General features: G+C 46.4%; 1 protein-coding gene across 1 annotated transcript in view; it reads right to left on the minus strand.

Annotated features, from left to right (window-relative positions):
* The window catches only part of CACNA2D4 (calcium voltage-gated channel auxiliary subunit alpha2delta 4), a 130819-nt gene that overhangs the window by 50958 nt on the left and 67504 nt on the right, over window positions 1-12357 (minus strand). The window lies entirely within an intron of this gene.

A 12357-nucleotide genomic window follows, 5' to 3' on the forward strand; every position in this document is an offset into this window, starting at 1 on the left:
GAAATGTTGGATTGGCAGAGCACAAGTGGGTCATCAGGAAAGACTAGAGGAGGAGGTGGCTTACCACTCTTGGTAGTGTAAGCCATGCTGAGGAGTAGTGTGAGCCTATGGGAAGGTGGTGGGAGAAGACACAACCCAAGAGCTGGCATGGCTGGCAGAGCGGCAGGCACAGTGTATGGAGCAGGGTTATGCAGCTGGGGTGACTGAAGAGACGGGGCACAGTTCTGGAGGGTCTTGAGATGAAGGCTCAAACCTGGACCACAGCATGGCACAGGTGGGAGAGCCCAGAGCACAGGTGGGAGACTCCAGCACAGTAGGCAGCACAGCCCACATACGGTCCCCTCACCATCACTCTGTGTTCACTGCCATCCATAGCTGCACACGAGTGTGCCCACACACACAACTGCGCACACTGCCACTGTCATGTAGGGTGACTTCCCCCAACCAGATTTTAAAGCTCTCAGACTGCAGTGCCTCCTATTAGTCTTAGCTCTTTCCGACACAACAGGAAAAAAAAAAAAACAAGTGAGAGGGGAAAAAAAATATGAAAGGAACTCAACATAAGGACTCATTTTGTATCACTGGAAGTGGGATAAAATGCTGTCTCCAGGGGAGAATGCATATTGCCATGGTAACCTGCTCTAACCCGTCACAGTGGGTATTCCTGGGCGAGGAAGATGACACCGGAGGTCGTGCATCCGCAGTGCCTGTGGATGCTGTGATCCCTGCCATCAGGAAACAAGCTGGCAGCCAGCCCAGCTTTGCAGGGTGTTTTGCTAGCAACCTGTGTTCAGAGCCGAGCACGCACTGCAGGTGGACCCTGCCAGGGCACGTCACCTCTTCCCCCTGCTGGATCCCAATGCCTTCGGACATCTCACAGCCCTCCTGCTCGCTGCTTCTGGATCCCCGTGGAAGTGATGCACGCTGGCCTCTCACCCCCTTCTGGTCCCAGACAGGTGGTTGTACTGACCCGTGGGCACAAAATACCAAGTCTTTAATCAAAGTCTGGAGTGGCAAAATCCCTCCTGGCCTACCCAGGGCCACCAGAGGCAAAGAGACAGGATGCTCTGGACTGTTTCAGCATGACTTCCCTTTGACACAGGGATACATGGGACAGGGGAGGCTGTTCTTCAGGAAGCAGAAGACCAGGCTGCCCTGGAGGGACTGGGAGAAGCAGTCTACCCACAAGTGTGCACACACATTGTACCCCACTCCCAGCACACTGCTTGTGGAGAAGAGGAGGAGGAGGAGGGCTCACAAGATGTGAGGAGGAAGGACTCTTCCCCCATACACTCTATAGCCACTCCAACCATCCCATGTGCTGCAACTGTAGCCCAATCTGAAGGGCAGAACTGGTGCACTGCAGACTCCTTATGCGTGTTACTGCTGCTCCACATTCCCAGCAAGCCAGGACTAGACTCTGCCTGCTGGATCCAAACCTCTCCCCAACCTCCCTCTCAGGGGAACTTCTCCCTTTACCATACTGGACTCCGCAATCATACTTGAAATGGGACTTGAGTCAGAGCGGTATATTTATAGATCTATATTTTACTTGCATCAAATAATGGTGAAATATTGCACAAAACAAATGGGATCTATATATGTGTGTGTGTGTGTGTATGTGTGTGTGTGTGAGTGAGCAATAGAGTGAGAGAGAGATTGTTTTTAAGGGGATAGGCTAGAGGTAAAATGAATGGGAGGGAGGCGGAGGACAATGCAGGGGTTGGGGGCTGAAAACCTCCTTTCCCTGCACCTTCCCCATGACCTCCTCCTACCCTGACCAATTTTTCTTTGTTGCTAATAATATTTTCTATATCTTGTGTTGTGGGACTGATGATGACCTTGCCCATCCTTTCCTTTTTGTTTTCATTTATAAGGCAGAAAGTCTGGATTCATCTCAACCCTAGACAAGGGACTGCTATGTTTAGAAACTCACCCAGGAAAGGAGAAGACAGGAAAGGGGAGAAAAGAGAGCTGCTGAGAAACATGAAGGCTGGCTGCTATGGGGAGTCCCACTGGAAAGCAGATACTGGGCTTGGAAGGACAAGGACCTGTCCTCTTTCATGCAGAGTAACAGGGGTCACTGGGAAATGCCCACTTTATACTACTGTTTGCAAACAGGCTCTTACTCTGTTCCCTAGCACACCTGGAAAACAGGCTGCCCTAGTGTGACCGAGCTGCTGCACTGTCCACAGGCACGCTAGGGAACATGGTACGCAGTGTGGTCAGAAATGAAGCTCTCCTGTGGGATGCTGGATACAGAATGAGACCCAGTGCTCCTTTTGTGCCCAGGCAATGGGTTCCTCTGGTGTGTGGGGACAGGGGCTCCTGTTCCCCCTGCAGGCATGGCTAGGCATGGGGGGAATCCCCCTGAACGCACCCTTTGCTGCAGGCAGGCGTACCAATGCCACAGGCAGGCGTACCAATGCCACAGGCAGATGCCTGCCCTCAGGAAATGGTTTTCTGGGGCAGGCAGGTCCAACATGTGCCAGGGCGATGTAGGGGCTGGCAGGGCCACCAGAAACGCCCCTTCTGCTCCCCCTGCTGCCCTTCCCCACACACCCACCTGTAGTACAGGCAGGCACATTTCTTGCAGGGAACAGATGGCACTTGTAATTTCTTTTTCTTTTTGTTACTGTTTGAAGGAGAGCAACAAGATTTTCTAAAATGATTGAATGGAGGTTTCTTTGGCATGAGACAGAAAATTTTTAAAGGTATATTATATTTCTGGCTTGTTGTTACAGAAGAATAATAAAGAATGTATTTTCCTATGCTCCTTCTTGTTTAAATGAGATCTCTGATAGTAACCTTCCCTCTATCCCGTACCCCTTGTAAAAGCAAACACTGCAGGGATACAGCCAGTCAAATGAAAAAGTCCCTGAATTCTCACATATGTGTACGCTTGTCTGTACAGAGTGTTTGAACTTGGAATGAAAATGCACATATATACACATACATACACTATATCAAAGTCCTAGGCAAGCATGTACCTGCAGTTGGGGTGAGGCTGTAGGACTAAATACAGTCAGTCAAGGTGAGACCCTAGATCTAGAAACACACACACAGAGTACTCCAGGGACACAGCCAGACAAGGGCGATTGTGTAACAAGGATAAGATACTGTGGCAATCAGCTCATTACATAAAAGTAGAAAGGGCCAAATTAATCCCTAGTGTAAGAACGCAGAAGCCAACGGAGTTATATTCAGGTCAAATTTGATTCCAAAAGCTTTTTTTTTTTTAATTAGAGCATAATGTTCAATAAAACTTACAGTAACAAATGGTGAGCTATGGGTTCCTACATCTCCAGATTCCTGACCCTCCTGAGCAAGGTTATTTTGAAATGAATGGAAATTGCTATCTAATCCTATTGCACCCCCAAGTACACAAGCTGTCACCCCTAGAGCTAAAAGAGTCTCTCCACCAGCTGTTCACTGGCGAGGTCTATCACACACAGCTAAGAAGTTTAAATTCCCCTCTTCTCCACTTCCAGTGCTAAGCATACACAATTCATCACATACTCTTCCTGTGAAAAAAAGCTCATCCTGATGCTTGTGGAACCACAAAAGATGTTAAACCCCGCCACAAGCAAACTCTTGTGCCACCATACTCACACTGTTATACTCGGCCACCCTATTATACTCAAACCGATCTTCAGATGGAAGCCAGGAGCAGAACCCAGACATTCTTAATCCAATAACAGCTGAGGCATCTGTTCTGCTCAAAGGTATGTGCCACAAGAGAATCACCATTATTGTTTAACAGTATGGTGTCTATGACACATAGTTTAATCTAATTTTGCCATGTAGGTAGAGAAGTGCACACAGATACTACTAAGCAATTCATATAATACCAGAAATGTAGAGCAGAAAAAAAACCAAAGCCAACACACTCATCCAATGACTCTAGGCTTTTTCAGTTCATGAATTATCTGGGAGCAGGCTGTGATTTTCTGCAATTTGATTATTATAATCTGATTATTATTTGATTATTTGATATTGGCAAATGCATTTGCCCTGCATACATATCTACTCACACACACATATAACACCATATATATAAACATGTAATTACGTATGTTTATATAAAAACATGTAAAATACATAAATTAGAACTCCTCCTCAGTATCTTGTTCATCGGCAGCTTGCTATGCTGGCTTGAACAGTGTTTGCTAGCACTGATTGGAAGCACAGGTCAGAGGGTCAGCTTCTACTCTCTGATTAGATAAGTGCAAGTCCTAGCATGGGATTTCTGAGGACCAGAAAGCCTTCCCTCTGAGAATACTGTGCAATACATACAAAAGAATAAGCATTCCCTGACGAGTATGGTTACAGAATGGAGTGCAAGTAAATAAAGATTTCCTGTGTCATTTTGGGGAGCTCTCCACATCAGTAGCAGCCCTGGAAATCTGGGGACAAGGGAGCATCATCACAGCTTTTCTCCCTTTAGAGGGTTGGAGAGAAGCAACCAACAGGGGCTAGACCTCTCCTTCCCACAGTGGCACTGTGCTGCAGCCAGGCAGAGGCCATGTGCAGGGCACCTGGAGCCAAGGAGAAAGCAAAGCTAAGAATAACTCTGCCTTGCGTGGAGCTTCTGGGCCAGTACAACAACATGCCACTATTTGCTTGGGGCTCCAAGTTGAGATTTGGCCCTTCACATTTGCTTTTTTTGTGTCCTAACTTGGGAATAAACTTGTTTGTTAGAACAGCTGCAGAAAATCAACTCATAAAGGGCACCGAACAAGTGACAAATGCAGGTATTTCATTTGAGGAAATACGCACAGACGATACACTGAGATATTCAACCAGCTCTGCATAAAGCTCAAGGGAAATATCCAGAGTAACAACAATGCTTTGCATTTCTATAGTGCTTGCCTTTGGCAGCTCTTTGGGAGCTTGGAAACATTAATGAATTCACAGAGGCAGAGATTCAGAGTATAAAGGCCAGAAGGGACTTTAGATCATCCAGTCTGACCTTCTGCATATCGCACGCTACTTGGAAAGTGTGTGGAAAAGAACCACAAATATTATTTGAGGGTGGCAGAAAATGCCTTGCTGTGAAAGGCTTAAAGAGCTCAATCTGTTTAGCTTATGAAACAGAAAATAGAGAAGTTATCCTGTAGAGAGTCCAACAGTGAGTGTTTATGTGCAGCTAAGGTGAATCTTCCAGAAAGGCATCTACGTTTGATTTAAAAAATATTCAAGAGATGAACCTCCCCCCCTTTTTCCCTTGGTGCCTTACTACAATAACTATTCATGCTCACTATTAAGCGTGAATGCTAACATCTCATTTGAATCCGTTTGGTTTCCTGTCACAGGATTTTTGTTATGCTTCTCTCCCCTAGATTAAAAAAACAAATGTTCAATAACCAGTATCTCCCCCTGTGAAGGTACTTTATACTCTAATGAAATAATCTCTCCATCTTCTTTTTGGCAAGATAAGCAAATTGAGTTCATTAAGTCTTTTGCTGTAAAGCATTTTCCCACCTCTGGAGCAATACTGTAGCCTTTTGTTGCACTCTTTCCTGTTTTCCCTCCTCCTTTTAAGAGTATGCTCCTCATCCATCAAAATCTGTGCTCTGTATTACAGATATTACCCAACTACTGCCATACAATAGTAAATATCACCTTTTCCTACACCTCCCCACCAGCCATGTCTCACAACACACTGCCTAGGCTGTGTGAGCATTTTTCCTACTTTAAAGATGGAGGCATATGGAAACCCTAGGGCAAGATCCTACAAGTCATTTTGAGGGAGCCGGATTATGGGAAACTGTTCTGATCCCACTCATAACCACCTTTATAGTAGTATAAATTCACTGGATTTTAAACAAGAGTCTCCAGATTTACGCAATTCTTGGTAAGAGAAAAATCTAGCCCTTTATTTAAACTGATGGTCCTCTTCTAGCAGTCTCTACTTTCTCATCCACTCACGGTCTCATATGGTTATCTTTCACATCTCTCCCACTGGACATAAATGTCTTTGATTCCCCAGTTATTCTTTCTCTCTCCCCTTTATTTTCATCCTCTTGTGACTGATCATCCCCTTCTCAGCAACTGCCTCTGACCAGCTGCTTTTCAGATTCTCCCTTCTCTGATCTCCTCAACTGTCACTTGTCAGCTGCCACAAAACACACCGGCCCCCACATTCCCATCTGCTTTTTAAAGGCTTGTTATCATAAGCAGGGCCTTCTCTGCTCACTCCTCTTTATTTTGCAAAACCCAAATCAAACAAGAGAAACCACCACATTGTCAAAGGCTGAAAGAGAGGTTTAGGTCAGCCCTAACTTCTGGCCTTCCAGGTGCTATGCTGTGGCTTTCAGCTGCACTAGCAAGCATATTTTTATTCAGTCATGACTAAAATCATAGAGTGTGTGAATTATATGGTAAAAAGGCCCAGCCTTGTACCCCAAGGGAGTGCCGTGGTGAACAGGGAGTGCCCTGAGTGACTGCCCCACGGCTCGCTTGCTTGCTGGTAATTGTACTGTGGCATGGTGATACAAGGGACTTCAGCTGTTCCCTGGTGATGGAGATGGGACTGCAGGCTAGCAGTCTCACCTCATTCTATTCAAGGCACCACCACCTTCTTACAGACTTTTCAAGCTTCAGCTTAAACCCATTTGTCTTTTTACCTCAGATTCTGGCTAAAGCTACATTAGCCTAATGGCTAGAAATCCTCTTCTAGTTTTCCACCCTAAATATTTTCATGGCCTATCTATATTACACTGTCTTCATACAAACTGTGTGCTTTAGTTTAAATGTTTCCTCCAAGATGCATTTATTACAGCAATCCTATCCGCTTCAGCCTTGGTTGCATGTTGTTAAACAAGCTGGGTTCTCCCAGGCTCCTCCCATGAAGTCACGCTTCCCTTTCCTCTCATCATCTTTCTGTCCTGTCTGTACCTGTCTCAGCCTGTATTCCTTCGGCCAAAACTGTAACACAAACTAGAGGAGAGGACTCACAGGGCTTTGGGTAGGAGCACCAAAGCATCCCCATCCCCAGTGGGATCAACTCTCCAGGTACGTTCTAGGACAACATTTGCTTCATCCACAACTGCATCACACTATCTCTTGCCATCATCCTACCATCACTTAACACAGAAGCTCTCAGCATTTTTCTCCTGAGCTTTCTCAGGATATGTTTACCACCGAGTCTACCCAGCTGCCTTTCAGCAAGGATCTCAGGATGGAACTTGGTGGATGACAAAGGTTCCCTAATTTTATGTGGGCATCAGGGGGCAATACAGCCTACACTGAGGATCCTCACTAAGACTTGGCAAAATGGGCGCAACAGTTTCCAGAAGACAAGGTCTGCCTCTAGTCCTGCTTGCTGTGCTCTCCACCAGATCTCACAGAGTTCCCAGCTTACAAAAGATTTCTAATATTAGTTCTCAAGCATATGACCTTGTCTGTCGTACTACTAAAATTCATTCTGTTTCTGGTACTCCTGCCAAGGTCAGATAAGGCTTTCTCTACAATATCCTGGTCCTTCCCTGTACTAGCAATGCCTTCTAGTGTTGAATCATCAGGACACTGCCTCACTACCTATTGCTATCTGAGTCAGGGTCTCAGGTTAATGTTAGCAAAGACTACCGGCTGTTAGCAAAGACTACTGGCTGTTAGCAAAGACTACTGGCTGACCACGGGGGAGTGCTACAAGTAACCTTTTGCTAGACTTTGAGGGGTGATCTTGCTGCTGCCATCTTCCCAGACTGACTTCTACCTCCCTGCCCCTTACAACTCCTCTGCCTTTCCTGATCTCCTCCAGTTTAACTAGTTGTTTCTTATGTGGCACTGTATCAAGGGCTTTACTGAAATACAGAGATGAGACCTTTGAATTTTCTTTTGCCTTCCAGGAAAACAACCATCTGAAAGAAAGCTATTGGGTTAGTCTGGTGTGATCTGGCATTGACAAACTTATATTGTCTGACTCCCTTTCCCCCTAACTGCTTGGTAATAACTATACTTTCCTTCAAGATCTCCTCTAAAGTGCTACAAACATTACAGAGGTCACACTTACAGGTCTGAGACCGACAAATTTATTTCTCCCCCTTCCTTAACCCTAACTGCTGAATTTTCACTTTTCCAGTCTACATGGAGTCACCACTGAGGGTAGAGTTGAAAAAAAAATCCTTGCTATAAGCCTGTGTTTTCACATGCCAGCTGTCCTGAGGCTGCAGAGCTCCCAGGCCCAGCACTGTGAGTGCACTAAGCAGCTTCAGCTGCTTATTCCCAGTAGTCAGCTTGTTTCTTTCCCCAAGGACAATATTGCCGTCCATATACATAACTTGGGTGCAGAGTCCTCTTTGGGTTTGGCTCAGACTATAGTCTCCTTGATCTTGACTTCACTCTTACTGCCCAGAAGTGGCCTCACTTCTTATTCTCTTTTTTTTTTTTTTCCCCAAATAGCTGAAGCATCTTTTGCTGTTTGTTTTAATCTCCTTTGGAAGGTCTAACTCAGCTTGATTTGTAAGCAATCCTCACTTTATCCCTACATTTCCTGACCTCTAAGACACAGCTTTCTTTGCTGTCTGTTCTTTTTCCATTCTACGTAGGCTCTCTGCAGTGCCAGCTTAAGGAGCCTAAGCAGTTGCCTGTGGTGGCAGACAGATGGAGGGCAACAGAATCAGGCATTGCCATTTACTGACTCCTCCCAGTAATGTGGGCTCCACAGTGTCCCTGAAAGTTGAAATACTCCCTCTTCACACTCCAGACTTTGCCCTGCTGCCTGTGAAAGCAGTGCCAAGAGCCAGCAGCAGACCACCCTTCCACATGCTCTGCCTGGGTAAGCAAAGATGTCCACATCTTGCCTATCCCCCCCCCCCCGCCAACATCTCTACCCTGCCTTCCCACTGCCTGATGCTTCCCAGGGCTTCCAGGCAAGGGCTCCCAGCCAAGCTCTTCTGCAGGCAGAAGCAGGATGGCCACCTTTCACATCTCCTTTTCTCTCACACCCTCTATGCCTCGCCACCCAACAGTGGGCCCATACCCATGGCAAACTACCCTGCATCCAGCACCTCCGCATGAAGATTTGCTGATAGTTTTCATGCAGAGCAAGGATAGGGAGAGAAAAAGAGAATAATGGGTATCAGTACAGCCTCTGCATGGTACAAACAGTGAGAGCACAGCATATGATCATTAGGGAGGAACAAGGAGTATTTCTGTGAATATTATTGCAATAAAGCTCTAAGCAAACTGGTCTGAGCTCATAGCTGACCCTGCTTTGAGCAGGAGGCTGTCTAGAGACCTCCTGAGGTGCCTTCCAAACAGAATTATCCTATGGTCCTGTGAATGGACTTGGGTATCCCAGTGAGGGAAAGGAGGAAAAGCAAAGGTCTTATGAAGGGAAAGGGCTGGTAGTAGGAGTCCTATTACATAGCCTTATGACGAGGAGATTTGTGCCTTGTGCCTTAAGTGGATAGGTAGGGCAGGAGAAGAGGAACTCGGGAATTCAGACTTGGCTGAATTTAAGCCAAACCATCCCACAAGACATTTCGTATAACCTCCTCTGCTGTAATATTTACCCCCTCATCCCTACACCTACAGACTGCTTCAGCAACCCCTTTCAGCATCTTCTCATGTGTTTTGCTCCTCTGCTGAACTACAGGTCCTAACACAGGTCATGACGTCAATTATACCTATGTGAAGGCTATGGTCCTTGCATGGACAGCACTGCTTTCCTCCACACAATTTAGATGCATAGATGCAGGCTGTTGTGGGGGGACACACATAAGAGAGGCAATGCACTGGCCTTGCAATCACACAAGATTTAGGTTTGCACCCTACTTGGCCAGATGTATTAATGCCACTTGCTTGGCAGTCGGTGGATCTTCACACAGCTCTGAATGGAAGGTCCTGGCCAATTCATGACCCTTGAAGTTTGTCAGTCCCCCTGAATACTCAGTGCATATTGACAGACTCTACACTCTGAGTACACTTCCATGTTCACACAGATTACTCACATACATACCTGTGTGCATACACAGAAACCATTCCATCACAGACAGGAATAAGTGCAAATCGCTCTGTGAGTATATGCGTCTGTGCACACCCCTAGTTACACACACAGACAGGTATCTCAGCCACACAACGCGCTGCAGAGAAACTGTGCATGCAAATACACACACATATGCACAAATCCCCTCACACATTGTACATCTACACACAGTCTACATACAATGCTGTCCCAAGGGCCCATGTGGTCCTGGGCAGAGATTCAGGTCCCTGCTGATGCTGGCTAGGTAGGAGTTAATGCAAGAGAGGCTGGAAAGGAAATTAAAAGCAAAAAAAAGTTGAAAGCCCAGCACATGATTCTTCTCCTATCACATCTGTGAATCCTGGAGCGCGAGAGTAATTGTCTGCAATGAGTCAGACCAAAAGGCACAAGGAAATGGTTGCCATGACAACCCGCACACTGCTCTAATTCGGCTCAGAATTAAAATGATATCAAATAATTTGCAAGCAAAGGGAACACGGCAAAGGCGCCGGGTGCCAATCTAAAAAATCCAGCTATATGCAAGCCTCTCCTGAGCCAGTGTCAAGGGCTCTTTTCCCTTCAAGCGTGACAACCATGGCAATCAGAGGAGCTACAGAGGCAGCAGTGATGGATAACCTTAGGCTAGAAGTTTCTGCTATACACAGGCAAGAACAGGCTTCTGGGCTGGAGCTCCAGCCTGGAACAGGCTCCAGGACTGGGGATGTCCCAGAGATGCCTGACCAGACCCCACAAGAGAAATCCTATTGCTCACAAGTTGTTATGGTATCCCATTGAGAAAATACCCTGAAACAGCTGGTGAGGGCAGAGTGTGGGCACAGGCACCCACCCATATTGGGGGCTCTGTGCTGGGCGAAGCAATGCTCATGTGGGCTGAGGAAATGTGGGCTGCTTCACTTAATGTTTTTCTCCTGGTAAGTGGTGCAGCGTGCAAACTCTGGCACTCAGCTGAGGCTACAAGGAAATATTTATTCTACAGAATTGGCTATTGTCTTTGCTTTTCCCCCAGCCAAAGGCTCATCCCCAAGGCAATAGGTAATGTCCACACACACAGGGAGGAGGCACAATCCCTGTGCTGAAGACCTTACGGCCTACGCAGAGAGCAGATACACCTTGGAAGAAAAGGAAATAGCATTCTGCCCACTCTGGCTGGACATCAGCAATGTAAGATGTCTCACATACCTATTTTTCGCATTCTTTTGAGGATAAAATAAACTTATTTGACCCCCTTGTCACCAGTTACTGTCTATGCATGGAGACACCTATATGGAGTTTTGCAGGCAGATGCTTGCTCTTTCTGCCTGCTCACTGACCTGGCTGGAGGATAACCAGCTCTGAAAAGGGAACCATGTGGCCCCAGCACTGATACCAAATCTTGGTGAAAGGCAGAGTTTGTAAGATCAGAGCCAGTGCAAAATAAGGCAACCACCTCACTTTTGTCTGGCTCAGAACAGTTTGTGTCTGCCCCAGAAACACCCCAAAAAGCAGCCTTTATACTTACAGGTCTCTCCCTCAAGGCTCAGAATGTAAAGTAGAATGCAATGGATGCCAGGCAGGCAGAGGGACAGATGAAGGGTGCAAAAGACACTGGTTTTGGCACACCAACGCCACCGAGTAATGTTGATACCCTGGCCTGTAGAGTATTGGCTCAACCCTTAGGCCAGCCAAATGTTTACTTACTGAATGGCCTCCAGAGAGATGTCCTGAGAGGTAGAGAAGGCATGGCTGCTGTTAGTACTAAAATCATTAGCATTTCTGCCTTACTGAGTGCCCCTAACACTTTTTATGACTGAGCTCCAAGGCATGGCCCCTTCAGATGTCTCTCTTTTTGTCAGATCAAAGGGATGCCTGAGAAACTGCTTGGGCTTCAGGGATTGCCAGGAGGGAATGCCAGGAGGCAGAAACCAGACGTAGCAGGTGATGGGCTGGAAATGAGCTGATTCTTCCTTCTTTCTACCCGTGCTACCACTGGATGCAGGGAAGACCACGATTTCCATAAAGGCACCTGGGTCATGCCTTGGGACCTCACAGAAGTCCCTGCACTGGGACAATGTTGGCACAACCTCCAGCATTAAAAGAGGGGCAGTATTCCTTCTGAATACCGCAGCACACATTCAAGAGATCAGCTGCTCTCAGGTTTTGTATGGGTAATGTTATACTGGTTCCTGAGCCAGTCTAGTGAAATCATTTTAATTCTCCAGCTTGAATGCAGTTACTCCCATGTAAAAGGTGCTTATGCTATTGTAGCTTATTTCCATGCATTTTAGCAGCTTCTACAGGTGCAACTGTCACTTTTTAGAGAGGAGGTTAAAATGTCTTATCCACCCAAGCAACAAAACTGTAGGAATACAGAATTGTGTGTAGAT

The sequence above is a fragment of the Buteo buteo genome, chromosome 19 (genome assembly GCF_964188355.1).
Source record: "Buteo buteo chromosome 19, bButBut1.hap1.1, whole genome shotgun sequence".
Lineage (NCBI taxonomy): Eukaryota > Metazoa > Chordata > Aves > Accipitriformes > Accipitridae > Buteo > Buteo buteo.